Genomic DNA, 24,178 nt, shown 5'->3' with positions numbered 1-24,178 from the left:
AAATAACTTTAAGGTACTGTACCAAAATATTCGCAGTTTAAGCAATAAACGACATCTATTAAAATCTACAACTGAAGACGACAAAGATATACAAGCCATCCGTTCCTGTTCTGTGCGGCTTCCACGTGAAAGCAATCCTGGCCGTGTTGTCCTTCCGTGTTGATCTTCGAAGCCACCTCTCATTGCCTCGGCCGTGTCTGCCGCTGCTGCGGCTTCGCCGGTTGCGACTCCGTCTGTTGTTCCTCGGGGACTGGCGGCGGTTGCGACTTCGGCTTCGACGTTCTTGTCCATCATCAGATTTCGATTTTCGGTCACGCTCAGGAGTTTTCAAGCGCCGCCTGGATGTTTTTTTCCTCATGGTCCATAGTCTGGAACTCGAAAACAACACCAACAATGGAAGAGTTCTAAATCTTTGGATTGTTAATAGTAGACAAATATAAATTGTTCTTATTAAGCTAAATTCAACTGTTTTATTTATTTATTTAATTTACGTTACTGCTTCCGGGGTAGAATGCGGGACGTTTAAAACAGATCTTAAATCCAAAACAGATCCGTATCCCGGTACGGATCCGGAACACAGGCTTTTCGAAACGAGAAAATTCTAAAACTGGTACAGAAACGGAATCTAGAACAAATTCGGGATCCAGCACTGATCCGATACCAATCCGGCACGCATCCGGTTCAGATCCGGCACGAATCCGGCAAATGATATACATGCGGTATTAATCCGGCACAGATCCGGTACCAATCCGGCACGGATCCGGCACCAGTCCGGGACGGATCCGGTACGAATCCGGAACTCATCCGGCACAAATCAGGTATGCATCCGGCACGGTTCCAGTATCCGGCACGGACCCAAATCCAGGAACGCGAGATGGATCCGATATTCGAAACGGGATCCGGAATACGAAACGGGCCGCGTAGCCAAGATGCCAATCGCTTACGCTCCGTAGCGATCGGAACGCAACTGTCACTGTCGCGCTAATATGGAAGAGTGATATAGATACATAATGCTTTTCGTTGTCGAAGCGACAGCGATTGTAACTCCGGCTAGGTCGGCGGGTCGGTAACTACCAGTAAAAGTATCATTCCTACTTATTTACAGTCTGAGTAGTTTATAATTTCGAAAACACTTAACCCCGCTATATAATACTGACGTATTGATAAATAATATATTGAAAATATGGTAAAAGTTGTAACCAAATAAGCGGTACATACATAGACTAAAAGAATCCGATCTACACCTGTAAATAATCATAAAGGTATCCGAACTATTCAAAATAAAACGGTGTTCCAAAGGTTTCACGCTACCCGCGATGTAATGAATGCTTTAATTATATTATGGATAGTCATTACAGCAAACACTAAAAAAAACCTAACTGTTGGTCTTGAAGAGAAAACTTGCAGTATAATGCTCTCGAGTGAACGACTAGGCCGAAATGGGTTTACCCAATTATTTTGTTCTTGATAAAATTAACGGTGTCTTTGTTTCTAAGCGCCCGTTAAACATAAACTTCCTAACATAGGATATACGAAATGATAATTAATTTCAACTAAACAACAACCAATATAAGTGTTACTAATATATGTATAGGTATATAATTATAATAATTTTACACCACTGTTACTATTGTAACAACTTAATTGGGCAATTAAGATTTAAATCACTCAGTTCTAATATTAATACCTACATAATATAATACATTCAGGAATACCATACTGACTTGTAGGTACTTACCACTTCTGATCTGTAATAAAAATTCCTTCTTCCATAACAGCAATATATTTCCTGATCACAATATTCCGTTACAGTTCAATCTCCAATCACCTCACTTCACAATCGTCCTCCCTTCACCTCTGCCCGTAACCGAATGCCCGTTAACCGCCATGCCAGTCGTCTTTTATTCTTTCTTCCAACTACCTTCTATTTACAAAGGTCAACTATCAATCACGTTACTTTTAAATTTATCAAATTATAGAGATTATTCAACTCTATTTCATTAAATCTGTTTCTAATAATTAGTAATTTTAATGAATCTTACAAATGTAACATGAATACATTATTTTTTGTAGTGACCCCAATTATTGATCTATCTTGCATTGATTACACTTTTGGATTTACATTTGGTAACCAGGCTCACGCACAGTAGCCATTGTCAAAGAGTTAGTGTAATAAGCACGCGTATATTTCTTCCTTGCTTAGTAAACATTCCTCCCGAGCTACGTATCATCAATTATTTACTCAATAATAGTTGTAAAGTTAACCACTGTTCTTATGTAAACAGTCGACAAAATCAACTGTGCATATACATAATTGTTTTTATTAACATTGATTGTAAACAAAACTATAAAATTAGGTATAGGTACTAGATCTACGTTTTTACAGTAATATTTAAATTCTGCATTAGTTTCTTTAATACTCCTCTTACGTGAGTTTGGAATTTCATAACCTACTTACGTAAGTACCGCCTAACAAAATCGTTGCAGTTTTAATATTTTCGTATTATGTACAACCGTACGTCAATCGTTACACAGAATATCACCTCGCCCAAAATTTTGTATTACCTGAATACAATCGGCAGCTCGGGAGGAAATGGACAAATACGGTAGCTATTAGGTTAGGATTTCCATACCTTATGTGACGTCCAGGCTCCGTTGTGTACTGGGTGATCAAATGAAACAACTGTTATCACTCGTGCACTCCGCCAGCTACCCACTCGCCATGACACTTCTCCACGGAGTGAAGCTAGCGGGTAGTTGCGTCGTACTGTTTATTGTGTAATCGTCACATCTCTCCCTTTTTATAATGATTTATTTATTTTACTTTATATATTTATCATGCAACAATAGTTCAGTTTATCGTAGTATCTTATACTCGCTAGGTTAATTTATTTTTCCAATCTAGGTATACTACCACCGGTTCGGAAAGGTTAACCTCAGACCCGAGAAGAACCGGCGTAAGAAACTCGGCGAGGTGTGGATGTATTCATTTTACAACAGTTAAATAATAAATATTTTCCAACACTAGCAAGCCTTTAAATCTGTAAAACTATTATTTTACTTTTACAATTTCTTCTTAGGTGTCAGTCCCTCTCCTTCTCCTATTTGCAGTTTTGAGTTTTTTTATTCAATTGCTTATAACTCAAAGATTTACTTTTCCTTTTGATGCTTACACATTTCCAGGTATTTTCATTAGCATACAATATAATATTTGCCTAATTAATACCTATTTCATGATTTAGGTACAATAACATTGTAAGCTTGCCAAGCGTCTTGGACATTAGTTACTTATTGGCAATAACTGATTGACTCTGTTTTACTAGTCTTGTATGATGTTAATATATATAATGCAATTTAAAATAGTTGAAGATAATCCAAGGTCTAATAAAGTAGGAATGTTACATTCGTTGTAGAGGTACCACGTCAAGTATGATTAGTTTTACTTATGAATAGGTTAAGCATTTTAAGCAAACAATAATCTATATAAATAGATTTATATATTATTAATTTGTTAGGTACCTACTAAGATTTACCTGCCTATTTGACCATTATTATTATTAATTGGATTGCATACATATCTAATTATCGTTCTTTAATTATAATACTTGAATAATATAATCTTGACATCAATTAATCCAAATATTTATTTTATTAATTTTATTGCTCAAAAAGTAACACAGCAAATATAATATCGAATGTAATATTATTCTAGCAACTTACTTATGCGAAGAATCATAATTACAATTTATGTTATGAAAATAACGTAACACTTTACTAATTTAAAGCTGATTTTTCAATTGAATTGTGACCAGTAAGTATTGTATTATTATTTCCACAATAATTACTGTCAGACTGTCACATAAATATTATTATTTGTACTTGTACACTTTTTCTTCGGTTTATTTCAATTACTTGCAACATATTTTATAAACCTGAAACATAGGTATACACCTTGTATGTCTGCTTCCTATATCCTGCCATTGGTAAGTATGTCATTTAATTTCAACAAACATCTTCCAACGAACCAATGGAATTCCATTATTCTAACCATGATCCCATGAAATACTGAGTACACCAGAGTACAGTTCGAATGTTTAGGTCCTTTACCATTTTATCGTTACGTTTAACGTTTCTAAATGATAAGACCTAGGTTTTTGGTCTTTTGAGTCTTAGTGCTCAATTAGTACAATAAATGTGTACTCTTGGGTAGATCAATGAAGTGGTTCAAGCTACAACTTTGATCTACTAGTTTTACTTAATTAGTTAGCCTCAACAAATTAAACATCAGGCAAACTGTCATTGAGAGCGATCAAAATCACGGTTAATTCGAATACTTATTGTTTTTATTTTATAATGTGTAGGTACCTACACACAGTATTTAGTTATTTGTTTCTGTTTTGATTTAATGTATCGGTGCTGAGACTATGTATAATTCTAATGTATGTATTGTCTCAACCGCATACCTAAGCGTTTTGGCATCCTTAATTATTGTAAGTTTATGCATGTGACTGAAATAAGGAAATATATTTTCCGGTAAAGTGCCTTTTTAATTACACTTAATTATAATTAGTCATCACATCACACACATCACTCATCTTCATCTGAGTAGGTGTACCTACTACCTAGGTAGTTAAAAAGGAACTTCGTCATCTACACTGTTAACCGACAAAAGTCGTATGTCTATTTACAAGACATTAGGTTAACTGCTGGTCACTAGAGTTTTTTCTGTTAGTACCTTAGTCATGGTTGCCTTGGGTATAGTTTCGTAGTTTAGTTAAGTAAGCAGTGCTTCCTCACCGTGTAAGGCTCCCCGCATCGCCACTTCAGTTTTTACAGCATTGACTTTAGGTACTACATGACATGATGTATTATGACAGGCCCAGTGTCTATTTACGTACCTGTTGTACTTGGGTTTGTAATTGAGCTTTACCCTGATTATTATTCTACAGAATCATGTATTCCGGCTCTAAAATAGATTGGAATTGGGATTTATTATATGAAATCTGGGTCATATACGATTTTGAATAATTGTATCTCCTCATCTATTTATAGGTTTTATTTGGGCAGTTTAGGCATGCCTCTGTGTTCCACAATTTCCACGGCTACTTACGCAGAATGCATTATTACTCTTATCCTGGTCACCTGCTTGTTTCTCTTAAACTATAATTTAACCCGTCTTCTAACTGTTCCAACAGGATTGCTACAACAATCTTTAACCGGACTACCGTCTAAGTCGTCGTATAATATATTTTTGTATATACTTTGTTCGTTTTTATTTAAGCTGATACATTAAGTTCTTACCCATACGAACATCTGCAAAATGCAGTAATTTATGATACGGGTATAGGTTAGAAGAAGGTTAAATTGTAATACTTTACAGGAAATGTTTTCCAACTGGCGTATTTTTTTTTTTGTATAATTGAAATCTATCCTGAATCTACATTAGTAGATATGCCTATTCCCGAGGCCATCCATCTATACCTACGCCTTAAGTTAACTGGAACAGTAGGCAGAGGCACTAACTGCTTATTATATAATTTCGAATTCAATAAATACATTACATACTAGGAGGTCACTCTATACTAACATAATGTCAGTTTATGACTATTTTGCCTCCCTATTAAGTTTTGGTGGGCTAAAGAATCCATCTAATGGTGGTATCTAGGACATTTTGGATGACCTAAAACAAGATACTATCGTTAGTACCAACCAACACTATATCGCGTCAGTTTAGTTTTAAGTACTATGTTGTACTAATTTGGACGACCTATAACAAAAGGTCCTATCGTTAGTACCAACCACCACTATCGCTTCTACTAGACTAGTTACTAGGTACATTTGACTCTTTTGGTTTGTTAGTACCAGTCCAACATTCAACTTACTAATTATTCTCTGTTTGTATCGCAGGTAAGTGTTATGATTTCGCTTATCATTTCTTTTGTTTTGCTAGTACTAGTTGAACATTCAACCCACTACTTATTTATTTTGCTAGTACCAGTTGAAAGTTCCAACCTACTAATTATTTGTTTTGCTAGTACCAGTTGAAAATTCCAACCTACTAATTATTTGTTTTGCTAGTACCAGTTGAAAGTTCCAACCTACTAATTATTTGTTTTGCTAGCAACAGTTGAACAATCAACCTACTAATTATTTGTTTTGCTAGTACCAGTTGAACATTCAACCTACTACTTATTTATTTTGCTAGTACCAGTTGAACGTTTCAACCTACTAATTATTTGTTTTGCTAGTACCGGTTGAAAGTTTCAACCTACTAACTATTTGTTTTGCTAGTACCAGTTGAAAGTGTCAACCTACTAATTATTTGTTTTGCTAGTACCAGTTGAACATTTCAACCTACTAATTATTTGTTTTGCCAGTACCGGTTGAAAGTTTCAACCTACTAATTATTTGTTTTGCTAGTACCGGTTGAAAGTTTCAACCTACTAATTATTTGTTTTGCTAGTACCAGTTGAAAGTTTCAACCTACTTATTATTTGTTTTGCTAGTACCAGTTGAACGTTTCAACCTACTAATTATTTGTTTTGCTAGTACCAGTTGAACGTTTCAACCTACTAATTATTTTTTTTTGCTAGCAACAGTTGAACAATCAACCTACTAATTATTTGTTTTGCTAGTACCAGTTGAACAATCAACCTACTAATTATTTGTTTTGCTAGTACCGGTTGAAAGTTTCAACCTACTAATTATTTGTTTTGCTAGTACCGGTTGAAAGTTTCAACCCACTAACTATTTGTTTTGCTAGTACCAGTTGAAAGTTTCAACCTACTAATTATTTGTTTTGCACACTTACATATTATATTAATTTGCGGTTTCCATTTAAGAATTTAAAAACAAATGTTAATGGGCGTAAGGTTCCTTGGATGAATGACGAGCTGTCCGAATACATTTGTAAATACAACGACTTCCTGGAAATACGCCGACAATACCCGGATACTGCATTAATCTCAGAATGTATTACACATTATGCGCAGCTCATTAAGTCTGCTACACTTCGTGCTCGGCAATCTCATTTCGAAAATAGGCTAAAAGAATGCAAAAACCCTTCTAAAGAAATTTGGAAAGTCATCAATGATGAAATAGGTACTAAAACTAATAAAACTCAAGTGTTTACCTTAAATGACCCAATTTCAAACGAAAAAATCTCGGACAGTGAGGTTCCCAATACCTTTAATTCACATTTTTTACAAATAGCGTCCAAGTCTGTGGTTCAAAGTGATGAGTCCTTATCTGCACAGTACCTACACCAACACCTTAGTGGCACAGACATACCCTCATTTCGTCTCCCTATTGTCACACCCGAACTCTTACACAAGACAATACAATCAATGTTAAAGACACGCGACACCGTAGATACATATGATATATCATTAAATATAATCATATGTATCTGGCCGGTCGTTTCTGACATCTTGGTTGTGTTGATCAACACGATGTTTCAAACTGGCGTCTACCCTGACGTGTTAAAGAGTACAAGGGTATGCCCAGTATACAAAGGGAAGGGAGAAAAAACAGACGTTAATAACTACAGGCCGATCACCATAGTACCGACCATTTCGAAAATTGTGGAGTCCATTTTGTCATCAGCACTGATGACATACCTGGAATGTAACGATCTGCTTACTCCAAACCAATACGCTTACAGACGAAACATGTCAACTACCGCTGCAGCTCACAAAATTGTCGATACAATTATAACAGGTTTAGACAAACGACACAAAATGGCCGGTATTATGTGTGACTTGTCTAAAGCATTTGACGTAATAAGTCACACAATGCTCCTGGATAAGCTGAAGTGTTATGGCGTGACGGGTGAGGCGCATCGCTTAATCGCTTCATTTTTGTCGGACCGAAGACAACAGGTTAAACTGTCCTCAAATGGCAAGCGATTCCAGTCTGACATTGGCCTTATCAAACTAGGCATTCCCCAGGGATCAGCCCTTGGAAACACCCTGTTTCTAGCCTACGTCAATGATCTCCCATCTGCCATCACCACCGGGCTGTCAGTACTATTTGCAGATGACACTACGGTCATAATCAGCGCGCAAACGTACGAGCAACTTGGTGAGAACATCAACGAGGCATGTAGACAGTTGGAGCGGTGGTTTGCTGCAAATGGGTTACTTCTTAACGTCAGCAAGTCTAACGTAATGTTATTCTCAGGACGGATGACTAACACGACCCCATGTGTAGTAGACTGCCCTATGCCAATGTGCTATGAAACGATGTTCCTTGGCTTTATGTTGGATTCGAATCTTAACTGGAAGTGCCATGTTGACCAGCTATGCAATAGATTGAGTAGTGCGGTCTTTGCGTTACGGAAGTTGAAACCCCTTATTTCGTACGTTTCATTAAAATCGGTCTACTATGCTCACTTCCACTCACTTATGACATATGGTGTACTCATTTGGGGGAACTCTACGGATGCCAATCGAGTGTTTATTATGCAAAAACAGGCAATACGAACGCTAGCGGGTGTGAAGCGTAGACATTCATGCAGAGACCTTTTTGTAACGCATAAAATAATGACGCACTACTCATTATATTTATTCGAAATCATTATGTACGTGAGAAATAACTTATCTTTGTTTAAACGCGTTGAGGTATCTGGTATAAACATTAGAACTACAGGTCGATTACGAACAGTTCCACGTCGCATGGCGCTTGCAGCAAAAAACCCGCGTGTTATCGGTCCGACTTATTATGAGCGATTACCTGCAGAAATAAGGACGGAAACATCCGATACAACATTCAAGCGTCGATTGAGAAACTTTTTACTGGACAACCCATTATATTCAATAAGTGAATTTTTTGACATAACTGTATAATTTATATTCGCATACCTATTCTTGACATTGTCTTTGTTTATTATTGTTATTATTTGACGATCCTTTTCAGGTGAAATTTTTCATATTATGTATTATTAATGAAATTAATTTATTTGGATTATCTTGCTATTATTTAAATTTATTTCTGACGATCACAATATAGATTCTTATAAATTGACATTAATGTAATTTGTACTGTAATCATATGTTGTGAAATAAATAAATCTAATCTAATCTAATCTAATATAATACTCTAAACTTTTAAATGAAGTGGTATTCTTTTGAGTGAAATAAGTTTTGTATTATTTTATTTATTTTATATATTTTTTTTATTACATTTGCCTATTGTAGTAAGTAGGTAAGTAGGTTGTTAGATATCTTTGCGAATTCTCTTCGACATGTAAACTGGTCATTAACTCATTAATTTATTATTATATTATGGACACAATACAACGTGTATTGTATTTACATGTAAGGTATTTTTTTTTTGTGATTTAATAATTTGACTTATTTTTAATTAAGTATGTTTTTTTTATTCTATTTTATTGATTTGTTTATTATTATCACTGTATTATGTATTATCATTGTAGGTATTTATTTAATGTTGGTATTACGTTTATTTTGTTTTTATTTAATTAATGTTCTTTGTTTTAATTTTATTTTATTCATAAATATATTTAGTACATAATTTATTGTATTATTTATTTATTTTCTTCTCTGTTTTGATTGATAGTTGTTTTTTTTTTATGTTTATATATACTTTTTTTTTACAGGCTGTTTTTAACACATGTTTATATTAATAAACATACTATGTGTCCAAGGACCTTCATGCAAGGTAACTGACCGTATCATGATGTCTCAAGGATTCAGTGCTTGTCAAAAAAAATATGCTATTCTAATGTGTCATTATTTTCCCTGAGGTTTTCATTTATTTTTTCCTTCAGAATTCTTGCGCGTGATTTGTGGAAAATTGTTTATTATTGTAATAATTAATCGCCAATGAGCCATTTTGTAATGTCTGCATTGTGACCTAATTCTTGCTCGTGATTTGTGGAAAATTGTTTATTATTGTAATAATTAATCGCCAATGAGCCATTTTGTAATGTCTGCATTGTGGCCTAATAATGTAAGCTGACTTTGTGATACCTGTCACCTGTCTTTTAAAAAGTACACAGCGCCTTTTAATAGTTAGCGCTCTCGGTCGGCCGACCTTTTTTTACATACAACATATTTATTAAGGATACAAAAAATATATTATTTATTATAGCGCGCTAATACATATTGCGCGTTAATATGTATTGCCAAACAGTTGTTTTCACACATCGGAACAACAAAAAACCTTTCCGTGTGCCCAAGGACCGCTGCAATTGAGAGCTCGCTCGAATTGTTTAGGTTTCAAGGGTTATTGCCTGGTTGTATCCTGGTGTACCTTGCTTACATTATTTATTTCCACGAGCCACCCAGTTTTGAAAGGAAATCATCATTTTGAAAACTTAAAGCATATAAGAGTCACAATAAATTTTAGTTGATCAGGCTAATTGTTGGTTGCAACACTTATCTGATTTAGCTCTCTCAATGTGATATTTATATTTTTCCTTTCTTTTTTATTTGTCTTTCATTATATTTAGTGTATAGCTAGTCGTATAGTACCTATATTATGCCTTGATCTTCATATTATGTGTTGTGAATAATTTTTAGTTTAAAACTCTAATAATGCGTCAAGTGTATGAACTGTTTATGGTTATTTATTTTTCTTCTTTCTATGTAGGTAGGTACTCGAAATTTGAGATGACATAGCATATGTTGCATGTTCATCCGTATTGGGTGGCGTGTAGGGCTTCCAAATACCGGACCTCTTTCAATACCGGTATTAATACCGAAACTGTCTTTATCAATACCGGGGTCCCGGGATCCCGGTATTGACTATGAATCGCTTAAAATTTTTGAGTTTTATTAAAATAAGGCTCACTATAACACCGGATATGTATGTCCTTAGCCTAGGGCTTAGGATATTAAACAATAATGTCACCCTCCAGGATGGCAATCATTTTATCCGCCTTGTTGACTTCACCAGTTACATTTTTAGTTCAACCTAATAAACCAGCCAACTATATTCAAATTTGCCACCAAAAATTCGTTTGCCATACTACAATTCAATTACACAAACGGGTCTACCGCGATATAATTTCATTGTTTTTACCTTTAATTAAATATGTGTACAAAACGCGAGAGTTTAAAGTGTCATACTACAATTCCTTGCTTATTTCTTTCTAAAGACCGTATCGTTAATTATAGGGACAGATAAAACCTGGTGTAACTGTTGGCATGTGTATTATTTTGTATTACTAGGGTATTTTTAAGTGTGTGTGGTGTGTGTTAAGCTATATCTGATTTAAGAAGGTATGACATATTTTTTTTATTTTAGGGACTTTATGATGCTTTTAATACCGTATAGCAAATATGTATAGTCTAGACAAGCCTATCGAGCTGAATTTGAGACTATTTCACCGACTCTTTGGTACGATTTAAAGTAACAAAAGGTTAATAAGCTCCCAGAACATGTTATCTAAGTGTCCTCTTCATGATTGCTCAATTGAGCAGCTGCGGAATAAATGTGGTGAATTTTTATTTTTACATAAAACCGTTTTTTCACCCCACGTTTTGGAATCCCTTCAATTTCTGTTGCAAGCGAAATGACAGAGACAGCTACAAGAATAAGCTCAGCTAGAAGAAAGCACTAATAAAACACATGTGTAATTTTGAAATAAAATTATAATACAAAAAAACGGCTAAGTAAAGTTGTCCCCATAATTAATGATACGGTCTTTACTTATTGGTATAATTTTAAGAACTAATTATATTAATATCATATCCTGAACATCAGAATTCATCACCAAATATGTATCTAACGCATATGCACTGATCTTGTTTCAATTAAATGATCTTCTTTAATTAAATGGGCTAGTAATCTTCTTGATACAGCCGAATTTAATAATTTTAATGGGTTTTAACCGTTATAATCAGCACATTTTCCTTGTTTTTGAAAATACCGGGATCCCGGTATTGCATTAAAAAATACCGGTATTGAAAAATGCGTTAAATCAGACGGGATCCCGGTATTTCGGGATCCCGGGATCCCGGTATTGGAAGCCCTAGTGGCGTGTGACGAGTACGCGTGACGCGGCCTTCACAAGTCTGGTGCATTCCATTAATCATATGTTTAAGTTGATTTGTAGTTACTGTTGTTATGTTTGTGTTACTTTGTATGTTTTGTTGTTATTGGTAATTTGTTGGATGTAAATATTGATTTTCTAATTTAATTTTTGTATTATTTCTTATATTTGGTTATTATAAGTTTATGAGAGTGGTGACTGGCTGATGGCATTTTCTTATTTTTATGCAATAACTAATTAGTTAAGTAGTAGATTCGTGGATTGAATATTATTGATATATAAATGAAAGGTAATGTATGTTAATGTAAGAATGTTATCTATTTACTTTAGATTTAAAAACAAAATATTTACTCAGATTGACTACATGTCATAGAAATAAGTTATATCGTCAATTAATAAAAACATTGAAATCAAATTTGTAAATTGAACAGATAATAATAAAAAAATAGATTATAATTCGCATTAAAGGTATTAAAATATATGTAAGTTAAAATAATTTGACCTAAAATAGTAATAATATTCTGTGTAAGTAATGTTTTCATGTATAAAATAATAATGTGTTTAGTAATTGTAATATAGTGTTGTTATGTAAAATACTTCTAATTCACCAATAAAAGTTTGATTGATTGATTGTAATAGTGAAATGATTTGATTGGGGTTTTTTTTTTCTTTTCTTTTGGAAAACACGAAATTAATTTGTAACTGGTTAAGAGGGCCTTTGCAAAAATATATTAAATATGTTACCTATTGAAAACCAAATGGTGTGAAAGCTAAATTTTTGAACGTTAAATTGGATAATAATTTGAAAAGATCATAAGTTCATAGATATCATAAGTAAATGTCGAGATCCAAGATCATAAGTAAATGTTGTTTTATGTGTGGAATAGTAGATTCTAGTGTTTGTCAGTTAGTTCAAGTTAACGATAGGTTAGTGTGTTAGTGGTTTTGTCTTTAGGTTGGGAAATGGGTTTTGTTTTGAAATGTTAGGTTAGTTTGTTAGTGTTAGTGGTGGGTGGTGGATGGTGGGTTAGTGGTTTGTTTTGTTTTAAACGAAGCTAAATAATGTTATTGTTGGGGTAGTATTTTTTTTTTATTGTGGTCTTTAAGATACCTATATGAAGATATATATGTTAAATTAATAGCAAATATGCAACTAATGGAATTCACCCCCGTCTTAGTTATTTAATGTTGCTGATTGTATAAAGTTGTTTTAGTTAACCATGTGACGCGTTATATGTACTTTGCTTGTTTAAATTTTGTTTATTTGTTTTAATTAACGAATGCACTGGTTGAAATTATTGATGGATATTAGATTTTTTTTGTGTTATTACTTGTTTTATTTTAATAAGTTGTTTGATATTTAATTATATCTATATGTATGTTTTATTACTTGTTTTATTTTAATAAGTTTTTGATATTTAATTTTATCTATACTTATGTATGTTTTATTACTTGTTTTATTTTAATAATTATTACTTATGGTCAACTGGTGAATATATAATTTTTTAACATATATTCATGTTTTGTTTGTCGTCATCAAGTAGTAATCGTAAACTAATTATATTTGTTTTAATAGATAAATAGATAGTAGAATTTGGAATATCGCTCGCAGACGGATCTGCATGTTTAAAGAATAGATTATACATTATTAAGATTATAGATCTATCTTCCCATAGATAGATAGATTATGGATTTGATTAATATTATACTTAATGATAATTTTTACTGCTAACTTTAATAAGGCGAGAAAAAAAAAATCTTAAGTAGTTGGTGTGCTTGCTTACTTGTTAGTTTTCACAATCAGGTACCGTTTTGGGGATGACGCACGCCTTCGATATGACCTTCTGGACGTAATCTTCTCCCTTGACGAGCTGAACGTACACGCACCGGTCGAACCAACGCGCGTGCTGCTCCCACGGGACGTCGTCCTCCTCCCAGTCCTTGAGTCCTCCGTCGCAGTAGAAGCACTTGGTCTTGTCGCTCTGGCCGGTGTAGTAGAAGCCGGCCTCGGCGAGCTCCTCGGGCTTCTGCTTCATGCTCTTGGGCCAGTCTTTGAAGGTGCGGAGCCGGGCGGCCTTGGTGTTGTAGCGCGGGTGCGGGAGCACACTGGCTCCGGCGGCGGGCGGCGCGCACATGCCGCACTCGTCCTGGCATAGTCATCTGGTGTTTGCTGTTGGGACCAGGCGGTGTTGGTAGTGGCGGCGGGGCTGGTTGGCTGGCTGGGCTACTGGGCGGCGTCTAAACTGGGGCTGCCTCGAGCAGCCCGACTGGCAGGGTCGCCATGAAGTGTAAGCCTTCGGCTGGGAGAAGGTGGTTTATGAGTGATACACGCAACGGTTGGATATCAATTGTCTTTTATAATAAAATGTGCGGTTTATATAGGAAAGCATTTCCTTTGTTCTTTACATTAGGTCTAAAGTACAAGGTTGAAGAAAATGTAGCATTATTTTTATGTTTGCAATATCGGATTACATGGTATCATATTACATTCGGAAATGAACAATTTAAATAAATAAATAAATAAATATAAATAAATATTATTATAGGACATTTTTACGCAAATTGACTAAGCCCCACGGTAAGCTCAAGAAAGCTTACAATTAATTTATTAAATCGATTGGCGGTGGGTGGCATCAGCTGTCTGAGTTACTCCATGCTACAAATCTAAACATAACATATTTATAGGCTATTATTGCTTACATGCTATTTATACAATTACGTGCGGCGCATATTTATGTTGCAGACAGTAACGTATATTTACTGTTAATATGTTAACTTAGGCATATAGTACAGTTCGACAAGGTCCCTTATGGTTAATTCTTACAAAGCTTTATCTTTGATTTTGAGACTGAAAATACTATTTTATTTTAAATTTAAGTGACTCAATTTGATCTCTTATGACTGTGTTAAACATAATTAATATATGTATGTTGATTCTGATTACTTATTAAGCTTTGCATACTACAAAGTTATTTTTGTTAGTTATTTTTATCTAATAAAACACGTTAATTAAAATCAGAGACTCACTTATTTTGTGTAAAAATACGTATTAAACTTATTACGTATACGTATTAAACGTATTATTCTTGTGGTAAAATTTAGTGTAGTAATAACTTAAAATATTATATTTAAATTTAATTGACTCAATTTGATCTCTTATGACTATGTTTAAGCATAATTAATATATGTATGTTGATTCTGATTACTTATTAAGCGTTGCGTACCTACTATAAAGTTATTTTTGTTAAAGTTATTTTTTTCTAATAAAACATGTTGATGAAAATCAGAGTCTCACTTATTTTGTGTGAAAATACGTATTCAACTTATTCCCTTGGTAAAATTTTGTGTAGTAATAACTTAAATAGCTAATTAATTAAAAAACTATAGCATTCCATTTGTATGGGAACTACTACCGCCGTGCGAACGTATGAACGCCTAGTTAATAAAGTGACACTTTTCAGAATGTATTTGAAATGGGCTAAATTGTTAAATTTTTTATACAGTGCAAATCGTCACATAAATACTCACAAAAATGGCATCTGTATTTTTGTGCAACAATCCATTTTTTGTACGAAAAGGTAAAACGATTATTTCAAAAATGAATTCCTTGTCCTTGATTTATACGAAAATGATACCAAACTTGACGTGACAGCTACAGGTAGGTAGAAACAGACCGCAGTGTACCGCCGGAAACGGATTTCTCCTCTCCCTTTTTGGGTGGAAGCAAAGAGTTAATATCCAGGTTAAGACATTAGATTAATTAAGTATGATCCAAGGAACAATCGTGCCCAGCGGCATCGCCTGGGACTAGGGGTCACAAAACCGTGCGTATTTTAGAAAACCGGTTTTTCGGTTTTTGTGAGACTGCAAGACCGGATTTCCGGTTTTTTCGGTGATTTCGATTTTACGTATAATTTGTAAAGTAAGCAAGTATTTTTAGGATCAATGCTTTGATATTACGTCTTCCACGACATTTCTATTTACTTTATCTTTACCAAGACCATATCAATAAATAAATCCAAACCCATCAATAAAGTTTTTAACTAAGCAGCAATTCTAAAACGGAATGCCTAAGCAACCTAAATTATATGACAACGGTATTGACATAGTCCTCCTTCTGGAAGTACACCGCTGATGATGCCCAACTCGCAAAACGAGGTAAAATACCGGGATATGATTTGGTAGCAGGAATTAATATAGAACTTCGACATACGGCCGGTCTTCTCTTACTCATCGTGATTTCAAATAATATCGATGGCAACAACATCGCCACCACGATTATTCAAATCGGCGAGATGCGGATATGCAGCATATATGAGCCTCCACGTAGCTGCTGGCGTACTCCACCCCTCCCTTTCTTGGAACACCCATCCCTTTACATTTGAGACTTGAATAGCCACCATACCAGCTGGGGATACAGGCAATCTGACGCCAACGAGGAGGCGATCATGGACTGGGCAGATAGGAACAACACTGTTTTAGTCGTTTCTCACAAAGGCAAAGGAACGTTCAAATCAGCTCGATGGAGAAGTGACCACAACCTGGACCTAGTCTTCACAACAAGAGCAATAGAGGGTACCCCAGTGGCCGCCGAGCTGTACGTGCTAGCGGATTTTCCACAAACTCATCACCGCCTAGTTTTAGTTGTCATATTGTCATAGGTCTGAAAATACCGATGGTTGAGTCGTATCCTGCCTAACACCACATCGCGGAAGTTTTCTTATGCTGATGACGTGGCCCTTGTGACACAAAAAGACAGCTTGGAAATGGAACTAAATAGCCTCGAAAAGGACCTGGATCTATTAGATGACTCTATTTCTCTCAGTGGCGTTTGTGCCCCAGCACTTCCAAGACCGAGGTGTTCTGCTTTCACCAGTGCAACAAACTAGCCAACAAGGAGCTGAGAGTAAAATTCAGGGGCAATCTTCTCCGACACAACTTCCTTCCTAAATATCTCCGAACCATTCTGGATTTAAGCCTTAACTTCAAGGAGCACCTAAGCAGCCTATCTGCAAAACTGGGCAAATAGATATAACGTTATTAACGTTGGAGACTAAAAAGCTGTTCATTTATACAATTAGTGCGTATAATGTATTGTTTTTTTTAATTTGCTCTTCAAAATAATTAAACTATGTTTACAAAACTGTAAAATCGTAAAACTCGAAAAAGCCGGTTTTATTAAAGTGAAAACCCGGTTTTGGCAATTAGCTGTAAACCCGGTGAAGTATTTGATAATTAAAACAACGAAAGTACGTTAACACAGCTGATGCTTTATTCCGACTAACGGTATGCATACAATCTTATAAGTACCCACATATCTATACATAACACCCTCACACTTATTCTAATATTACATCGTAATATAACATAAGGAATGCGATGATACATGAACAAAATTATGGTTTAAACGGCGCTAGCTTAGTGCTAATAATAAGGATAAAACTAAAACATTAAATGAATATCGGATATAAAAAACTTATGCTATACATTTGTTGTGCAGATCAGTAATGACCATTACATGGCTGGTTAGTTAATATTATTTATATAATTGCACCGTAATGCTTTATACAATAGACTCAAGTTAACTTGGTTAAGGAAAAACATATGTAAACTTATGACCAACTAAAAACTATATATTCTATTGCCCGTACATACATCTAGGTATTCCTGACTGACATTATCTCTCCTTACGCTTGCGTCAATACATTTGGGTTTAGGTTGTTACCAAAATTTATTTTAGGGTGGCTATTCTAAGGATTTTAAGGAGAGAAAAGAAAATACAACCACTGTAATTACAACGTTTATTCTATTATAGAAAACAAAGACAAAGGAAAGTTATTACCCGGGCCTTAAGGGCCTTGCGTACACTACAGTTATCTTACTCTAGCTCTTAATTTTATTTAACTTGAGACTCCAATAGGGACGAGAAAGCGAATGTGGGTTTAGCGGCTAAAATCTTATGGTTGAACACTTTTACTCCAATATTTCCAATTAAACTAGAATAATGTTGGGCGCCGTAGAAGTAATTAAATGTTGGAAGGAGCTGACCTGGTCCGCAGAGTTAGGGTACCAACACCACCGCCACGTTGTCAACCCCTCAGGTACAGGCCAAGGCAGCACCCGCCGATCACCAGTCAACGCGGTCAACCGGGCACACAAGGAGGTAGAAACCCGCGCCAGGCGGATTTACAGGTAAAATGTAGACCCTGGAAAAGTTTTCAAATAGTAAGACAAGAGTACACAACGCTTTAGCAACGCTGGAACCTAAATAACTTTGCAACAAAATGGAGTCCAGACATACATAATTTCGAATTTGGAACGGCACGCGTCAGGTCAAGGTTAACATTTGACCAGCGCGGCGGAAGGTTAACTCGTAAAAAAAAACAAATAAAAACTTACTCGCTGTGGAAAAATGGCCCGCAAAAGGTGCTATGCAACATATGTCGACACAAGCGAGGTCTATAAAACACGGCCTCAAAGGCCACTAAATTTGGAGCGGCATGTGCTCCAGTATTTCGCCGGGGCTGAAAATAAAAATCACCACACTGTTAAACTGAATCTTACACACAAAACTCGTCGCAAAAATCACTAAAATACTCACTCAAAAGGGAGATGTCTCCCGGTTGGGTTAGAAGTCGCCTGAAAAGGCTTTTTGTTTGCGGAGCAACACCAACGAAAATGCTCGTCTCTCATTTTGGCAGGAATAATGACAGACCGAATGGCAGAGTTGCTACAGCCCGAACTGGAGTCGTGCGATCCTAGGTGATTTTGAAAAGGAAACATTACCTTTCTTTTTTTAATTTACTTGGACTAATATTAGATAGAAAGCAAAAACAATATTTGAAGACAATTTTAATTTACGAACCCCTTTCGAATAAAAAAAAAACCAAAAATGTAGGAAGAAACCGAAATTATTTTTAATATAGCAACACGGACCAAGCTTAGTTCGATAGGGCGCTGCGTGAAAACGCCTGCGCTCACTAGATGGCGATAAGGGTATCAAACGAAGATGGGTCCCATACTAAACAGAATTGAAAAATGAAGAATTAAAATTTTGTTGTTACAGTGCTCCCCTTCCCGAAGAAAATTTTGACTACGGCAAAATTTTGAGCTGGTCCCCAGCTCGCAAAACCACCCTCTTATTTTCTAGACGAAGTCCCAAAAGAAAAATCGACACTAAAGGCATAAAGGAAAGCAACGACCACCCAATTCGAACCCACGCATTAAACTATAATAAAAAAAATAAGCACAGCCGAGCTGTGCACAAGTTACCACATACAAACTATAATATTACTGTACTGTAATCTATACTACGATACCCTAACCGCATATTAACCTAAACGAAACTAAACGCTAATAAGCGAAGCTGCAAAGCTCCCTACCTACGCACTGCATCACTGTATATCTTGGCGGCGCAGCGAGCGACCTGGGTCGCGGGCTGCACGTCCAAGCTATATGGCGGAATGTGCGTAAGGTAACAGATTATTCAATAATCTGTGGTAATGACTGAGTACAGTCAATTACCATAAGAGTCAAGGACAGTGTCCGATAGCTCGGCTAAAGAGCCACTGAGCTACCAGTCGACACTCTTCACTGGCCCTGCAGTGCGAAATCAGGGATTTCGCCCTGCACTGCCAACGCTCTCTGTGGATAGACGGCTTATAGCCAATGAAATTGATCACGGATCAAACCTTTTAAGATTTCGGGCATGCCAGGACCCTAAATTCTTACCCGTATAAAAATCTTCCAACTCGTATACTAAATTCGAGAGTTTACGAACTATGCGGCACTTCACGTATTTAGGAGCGAGCTTAGCCATAAAGAATTTACCGGCGTCACTCAAAGGGAAAGTCTTTTTCATAACAACATCGCCCTCACTAAACTCAACCGACTGACGGCCCCTATTATAATAACGCGCCCCTCTATCATGAGCTTTTATTAGTGATAACTTAACCCTATCGAAAACTTCCTTTAAACCGCCTAAAGATTCCGCGTACCGATCTGGAGAGTCAATTGATAGGTCTAGTTTCGAAGTCTGGCAATCTCCATAGACTTTACCGCAAGCAACAGCCTCCCTACCATGAACCAGAAATAATGGAGAATAACGAACCGTTTCGCTGGTGGTGGAATTCATGGCGAACTGTACCTTCGGCAAGGCTACGTCCCAAGCTCGATGATCGTTCTGGACCATGATAGAGACGGACGTCATCAGGGTCTTATGATAGCGTTCTACGGTGTTAACCTGAGGGCAATAACGCGGGGTGTAATGAATTTGGGGAATGAAGTATTTCTGAAACAAAGCTTTAAGCTCGCTACCAGTGAATTGCGTAGCATTATCCGCAATCACGGTGCGCGGCACGCCGTGCTTAAGAAACACCTCATCCTCGAGACGCTGAGCGATAGTCTTCCCTACGGCTCGCCTAAGAGCGAAAAACAACACGTACTTAGAAAAGCAACATAATACTGACAGAATGTAAGTATAACCTGCCCTGGAACGAGGTAGTGGGCCCACTAAATCGATACTGAGCGTGTCGAATGGACGCGAACAGTTCTTAGGGTGTCCCATGATACCTATAGGGGGCTGCTGTGAATTTTTATACGCAGCGCAAACCTCACACCCTCGAATAAAATTAGCTACATCCTGGTACATTGAAGGCCAGTAATAATGTAACGATAATCTTTTGTAAGTTTTAAAAACTCCTAAATGGGAAAGCTCCTCGTTATGACAAGTTTTAATTAATTCCGGACGTTGACTCGATGGTATCACGACCTTCCAATCAAACTCCCCTGAAAGCTTGAATTTACTTTTACAGTAACGCATAAGTTTATTATTTTGAATCGCGTAATTCGGACACGAGCCTGGGGATACCCGACAACGTTCAAAAAGCTTATCATACCACTCACAAGCATGAATTTCCAACACGGGTACACTACGAGATAAAGCGTCCGGAACTACATGTTCTTTACCTTTACGATGTACGATTTCGAAGTCATAAGGGGATAACCTACAACCCCAACGTGCTAACCGGCCCGTCGGATTGGTTAAATTAAAAAACCACTTTAAACTGGAGTGATCGGTAATTACCTTAAATCGTGGGCCACCCTCCAAGTATGGCCGAAAATGCTCGATACTAAAAACGACGGCAAGTGCCTCGCGCTCGGTCGCGGAATAATTGCGTTCGGCGCGGTTTAACGAGCGGCTCGCGTACGCTATCGGATGCTCCAGCCCGTCCTGCATTACTTGGGTCAAAGTTCCGGCCACGCCATACCCGGACGCATCACAATGTAGAAGGAACGGCTTCGAGAAATCTGGGCACGATAATATCGGTGCCGAAACTAAAGCCGACTTAAGTTTTTGAAAGGACTCCTGAGCTTCCCTCGACCACGCGAAAGGAGGAGCATTCTTCCGAGTACTAGTCAAAGTATTTAAGGGGGCCGCGAGGTCACTGAAATTTTTAATAAATCTACGGTAATAAGATGCAGTACTTACAAACATTTTAACTTCCTTACGGTTGGTAGGAACCGGGTAATCTACAATAGCTTGAATTTTGGAAGGATCGGTATGCAGTCCACGCTCGTCTACTACATAACCAAGGTATTTAAGTTCCTTTCGAAAGAACTGTGACTTCGCAAAATTAATAGTTAAGTTAGCGGCCGACAAACGTTCTAATACCCTATTTAATAACGCAATATGTTCTTCAAACGTCTGACTAACTATTATTATATCATCTAAGTACACAAAAAGCCTGTCATTAAATTCGGGTCCAAACAACTTATCCATTAGACGCTGCTGGGTACCAGGTGCTCCGGTCAACCCGAAACACATGACCTTAAATTGAAACAAGCCACGTTTAGGCACCGTAAAGGCCGTTCGTTCGCGCGACGCCTCATCTAACGGAATCTGCCAAAACGCGCTTTTTAAGTCAATTGAGGACAGGAATTTCGCGTCCCTCAACTGGTCCAGAATACGTGATATATACGGTAACGGATATGCATCGTGTTTACTAACAGAATTCAATTTGCGACTATCCAAGCAAAAACGAAGCTCCCCATTAGACTTAGCTGTAAAAAGGGTAGGATTATTCCAAGCACTAGTACTAGGTTCAACTACGTCCTGCTCTAGCATCTCATCTAATTGACGGTTAAGCTCTACCAGACGGTGTGGCGAGATCGGATAATAACGTTGTTTAATCGGAGGACTATCACCGGTATCTATGGTATGGGTGAGCAAGTGCGTACGCCCCAAACCTTTCTTCTCAAACGAAATGTCCTTGAAATTACGAATAATCCCGTCCGCTATGGCACGTTGATCAGGTGTCAACTCTTGTAAGGAGCACAGGTGTTTTTCGGGCACGACCTCATTCACGGTAGTGTCCGGTTCCTGGTTCCCATACTGACTAAACAATTCAGGTGCGATATTGAATGCCTTAAAAAAATTAACACCGAAGATCATACGTGTACCTACGTCCGGTATTACATAAAATTTAATTTCGCGTGTTAAATTTTTAGCTTTAACAACCAAGTACATACACCCGATTATTCTCGAACGCGTTTTATTAGCCGCTATAATATGAGTATTATCCGTGGCAGAAACCAACTGAGCTCCCAATGACAAAAAGTCCCTATGCGAGTTCGAACCTATAATACTGATCCCTGCCCCAGTATCCAAAAGACCACGAAAAGAACGACCTAAAATTCCCACCGACATGTGAGGTCGCTCGTCTTTATTTAAAATGAACCGACTCCGAACCACCGAAACGGGAAGAGACATTAAAGTGCTAACTATAAGTGGGTAATCAGGACAGTCTGGATTAACCCCAATGTCCCCCATAATATCTTCACCAAAATCGACCAAATTACATGAGTTCCCACGCTCCAAATCGTAAGGACTCGACATTCGGCGGTCCGGAATAATTAGTTTTTTGAAACACCAGGCACAGCACCAGCATCTGGCGAAGTAGAAGTAGAAGCTCTAGGAAAACAATTGGGACAATCTGGGTAAGACACTCCCGCCCTACCACATTTGAAACAAACTACCCGTTTAGACTTACACTCCCTCAAACTGTGCGTATCTACACGACAACGAACACAGAACGGCTTCTCCAGCGGATTGGCTGCCTCAACTTTAGGACGCGAAGAGGTTTTACAACTCAAGTCTGCGGCCAAGGTAGACGATGAAGGTCTGGGAGGCTCCACAAAAACATTAGCCCGCTGCCAGCTGTCCTCAAGCACGCGACACACCCTCTTCAAATCCTTTAAGGTAGTAACCGACTGAATGGCCAAAGGTACCGTATACTCCGGGCGAACATTAATTGAAACTATGTCAAATTTCTCCTGATCCGACAATTCCGTATTCAAACGACTGAAATAATTCTGCATAATGCTAATGTATGTAGAAATGTTCTCATTAGAACCCTGAGTACGATTTCTAATTTCTTTCAATAAGCGCCTGTCATAATCGAATGGCAAAAATTCATCTATTAAGACAGCCTTCAATTGGTCCCAAGTGGACACCTCAGTGCGTATACCGCGATACCACATCAGCGCATCCCCATCAAATAATTCTACGGCTGAAGCTAAAAGCCTGGCTTCCGTAATACGACGCGAAGCTGCCAACTCCTCAACCCGCTGTAAAAAGGCCTTAACACACGTCCGACCATTAAATTTAAGATTTAAAGAACTAACTGTTTGATATTTATTAAAGCACGAGGTAGCAGGAGCTGTCGATGAAGTTTCAGGTTGGACGGGGTTCCCCGATCCTTCCATCGCATCATCGAACCCAGCATTGGAACGAGTCGACACAAACACCGATAGCATATTATCTAACTTTGAAAGAATTCGCATGAGTCGATCCGTTAACCCCGAGTGCAAGGTGACATCAGCGGACTCCTCCGGGTTAATCCGTGTTAAACGATGATACAAGTGATGCCCTAAAGCCTGTACCCGGTTAAGAGACTTTAAAGTTATCGGAGTCTTGGCGGCCGTGGTCAAGTTTTCCAATTCAGTCAATTTATTTTGAATTATAGCAAGCTCCGGCGAAATGTGCCCAACATACTCTTCGATATCATCTGACGGTAAGTCCCTCGCTAACTTCCTGATTTGCTCCCTCAATCCCTTTACATCGTCCGCCGGAGTGGCATCTCGTACCTTCACTTCATA

Source organism: Cydia splendana, unplaced genomic scaffold, assembly GCF_910591565.1.
Source record: "Cydia splendana unplaced genomic scaffold, ilCydSple1.2 scaffold_57_ctg1, whole genome shotgun sequence".
NCBI lineage: Eukaryota > Metazoa > Arthropoda > Insecta > Lepidoptera > Tortricidae > Cydia > Cydia splendana.
This window is presented reverse-complemented; position numbering follows the sequence as displayed.